This window comes from Geospiza fortis, unplaced genomic scaffold, assembly GCF_000277835.1.
Source record: "Geospiza fortis unplaced genomic scaffold, GeoFor_1.0 scaffold130, whole genome shotgun sequence".
Taxonomy (NCBI): Eukaryota; Metazoa; Chordata; class Aves; order Passeriformes; family Thraupidae; genus Geospiza; species Geospiza fortis.
Window position 1 is genome coordinate 15095587 of NW_005054300.1, and position 4254 is coordinate 15099840.

Here is a 4254-nt window from a genome sequence, read left to right on the forward strand (position 1 = left end):
GTTCAGCAGCTGTAATTATGCACAGTTGGTTGAAAGAGCTTTATAACTAAACAGATACAATACCTGAAGGATTTAATTCAGGGTTACTGCTCATTATTAACAGTCATCGACAAAATTAGTGATGATTTAACTATCACTTGTCACAGCCACTAAGAGCAATCCCCAGGACAAATGCCAAAATCTTAGTTGTCAGGAATGAATAAATACCTGCCCTTCTCCCAGCTATTTCCATTATTTCATTAGGACTCCATAAAGAGATTATGAATATCTGTGTGTCACTTTACCCAGCTGCCATCTCTGTTTCTTCGCCAAGCAAACCTGAATTTCTACTCTGTTTCCACACACACTTGCTTATTTTTGCATTTCCTGTCTTTTCAGTTTTCTTCCCTCTATCCTCAACACTGCAGAAACCACCATATTTTTGTACAACATCAGTCCTATCTACTGTCTTTGGTTCCAAAAGAAGCATGCAATTATTCCTGATCCCAAAGGCTTGGACTTACAGGACAGACCCTTTGGATGAAGAAACACCTTTTAGCATCTGATGCACACAGAAGTAAAGGTGGTGGTTATAGCAATGCAGTATCAGAGCAGCTCAAGGCCCACAGAACCCCTAAGCACAGGCAGCCAATGCCAGGTTCTCAGAAATCCAACAGGAACTAACAAACTACAGGCACCCTTGTGGCTTTCAGACATTCGAGTGGAAGTCATCTCCCATAAATCTTGCTGGTTGCAGCTGTCTATACACAAAGACCACCTGCTTCATATTATTTCCAGTCCTAACTATTGGTCTCTTGCATCAAATAGCGTCACCTTCAAATGTCTTTAATGCAGCCTTGCCTTGGAGTTGTGCAGCTGCTGAAGGATGTGAGACACTCCCGAGGCAGCTGCCAGAACTTCACACTTCAGAGCAGCTCTGGGAGCTGCATTTCAGTGCCCACTGGAGAGACTGAATGCAGACTGGAACCATCTCAGCTGCATGGAGAAAGCTGCTGCAAAAGACATGTCCCCACTCACTGCAGATTCCTGTTCTATCAATTTCCAGGAGTAGCATAGCCTTTACTCAAGTACTGCTTTTTGGTTGTTTGTTTTTTAAGCCAGATAGACAAATGATCTGAAAGTGAAAATTTTACTAATTAATGAAAAAGCATATGTGGACTCCACTCTCTCCCTCTTATGAAAATACAGTCCCTTCATCTCCTTCCTTAGGTACATCATTTAACAGATAACTTTCCCTCTCATAGTTACATTTCAGTCCTGATATTGCAAAAAAAACATTTTCAATAGAAAAAATAAGGTACCCAATACCTCTTTCCTCAAAAGAAAACGCTGCTCTCTAGTGGAAGATGATGGTATAATCTAATTCCATTAGAAGGAATGTTATACAATTTTCATTTTATCAGTCACTAGAAACTTTGATTTATTTTCACAAGCACTGAAACACAAAAGTAGCAGGGCTTGTTTGTTTTCTATGACTCTTTTGGATTGGCCTGTGAGATTTCAGTATTCATTCTTCAAGATAAACTTGCTATGCATTTATATCAGAACCATAATCACATCCAAATAACCTGCCAAGTATTGGTGCATTAAAATATTAACATAGCTTTTAATTTGGTCCCTTTCAGTTTTTGTTCTTAGACAATATAATAATAAGCCAGTTGCTTTTGTTTTTTTGAACATATTGAATTACCAACAGACTTTCCTAGGTCTGAATACAAAGCTTAGCCAACCACTTTGAAGACAGATTAGTTACCTGCACAGAATAGTTTAGGCAAATACGCAAACACTATAAAAATCTGTATCCTGTTTGCTATGGGTTTCTAAAGACATTCCTGTCTACAGGCACAGTGATACAAAATTGGGGAATTCCTGTTGCAGTGATTCCTTTAACTTCTACTGAAACAGTGACATGCTCAGACATCAGCGAGTCTTTGTCCTGAAACAGCCAATTTTCTTCCTAATTGTAGCTAATTTATAAAACACAGCACTCATATGCTTTCCTTTGCTTTTTTTTCTTTAAGTATGGATAAGCAAAAAAGGGAATAGCCCTCTATACTAAATTTCTTCAAGTTATGGACCAAAGCAGCACAGTTCTGGATTTACTTCCAACTTTCCATAGTCACAACAGAAAACCTCTTTAGCACACGCAGCTGTTTTCTTCTCTCTGCAGATAAGAGATGTGTGTGAAGTAGTTTCCTGATAAACACACCAAAAAAGTGCTTCATTTATTAAAAAGTCTAAATTTGTTTTAAAACAGATGGAAAAAATGAAAGCAGGATATGGAGATTCAAAAACAATTATTTCTTGAAAATTTACACTTACCTAATTTCAATTAATTGGAAAAGAGAAGAAAAGGTAAAAATAGTATTTATTTTTTAAAAATTAAACCCAAACTAAGGCTAAAAATTTTATTCAAAATGCAAATTTTAATATTCCAATGTTCCATTTCTTGACTGTTAAAACTGATGCTTAAAAAAGCTGCTTATGAGTAAAACCCAACAGCTAATTTGTTTACTGACTGTACAGAGAGCTCAAACAATAATTACTAATTCAGAGTGCTCTTGTAAACAATCTATTTTTGGTTGAAACACTCATGAGGCTCAGAGCATGCTCTAAGGACAAGACATAGTGGCTTTATGCAAGATAGGTTTTATATTACTTGTTCATTTATGTTATAAATACCTGAGATTTAAGCTTAATAATTCTCTACTGTCTAACTAAACTACACAAAGAAATGGAGGTTATGTCATCCATAAATAATGCAGAAATAGAATACACCCGTAAATAAACACATGGGTCACACATTCGTTACCTCTCTGTTTTATTGGCATATTTAAGATGATGATAAAAGATGTAATTTTAGTCCTAATTTTAAAATATACAAGAGAGTAAACCCAGCATTTAAATAGCTCATTTTTCTATATTTACAAAAAACCAAACCAAAAATCAAAATCAAGCAAATAAAAAACCCAACCAATTAAAAAATGGAAAAAGGAAAGATGTGGTTATTTGTTCCAGTACAAACTCTACCCATTTAAACCTTGAAAAGAATCTTTATTCACAAAAATGTCAAGCAGTATCAGTAGAATTTCCCCTGATAAAACAAAGTACTTAACCACAGGCAAGGTTTATAGGGCTTTCTCTCCATGAAGCCCTTACCCATGTTAAATTTACATCTTGACAAAGAAATAAACAAAGGAGTAAGTGGCAATCTCACTGAGATCACAAAGAAAACTTGAATTTATTCTGAAATTTCTATTGCTAAAACAGAGATAGCAAAATATATGTAACTTTCAGAGCAGATAATAAATGCACTACATTCTCCATTTCCACCCTGCCAAAATCTAGGCAAATGTAGATCTTAGCATCACACCAAAAACACAAAATAATTTGAGAATAGCTGCGTTGAATTTCATGGGAGATCTTGTCTGCATGGAGGATGAATTAAATAAACACACACAGTGGCACCTAAGACTTAAACCAATAGATTTACAGTCTCTGAATGTAGCCTTACACTTTTGGTGGACATAGAGACAAACTGCAGCAAAACTTGTTCATTTTCAAATGCTAGAATACTCAGCAGCCTGCTTTTTCTTCATGATGGGACAACTTCAACTTTTTTCTTTACTTATTTCTCTTCAACCTTTACTCATGTCATGAGCACACTGAATATCCAAACACTGCTGAGAAAACACTACTATACTTTCCCTCCATAGCAGCACAATAAATTTAAACATACTACACTGAAATGATTTGAGATCTATATTCATTCTGATAACTGCTTCGGTGGACTACAGCTAAAAATACTTCAAAATTATTTCTTGGCAATGCATAAAAACAGCATCCGTTCAGTTTCTACTCTATATAATAAAATCAAAGTAGGTTGCTCAGATGATCCTGCTCAATTAAGAAAACTTCCCAAAACTAGGACTGCTGTAAGTTACTGATTCCAGCAGTTAAGACAGTTGCTGTCATATGAAAAACTACCTATAACTTGCAATATCCTTACAACAGTCTTCTCAGAATTTAGTAGCATCCATAAAGTACAGCTTCTTGTATATGGTCCCAAAACAGAATCCTGGGGAGGAAAATAATTTACTGGATAATAACTTGGGATAAAGAAAAACTCATTAAAGCTACCAAAAGCAAAGAGAAGAATTTCAAGCACTTTGAACAGTGCTCTTGAACTCATGATGAATTAATCACAGACTCAGTTCCAGCTTTCTGAAGTTCTTAAAAGCTGTAGACTGACCT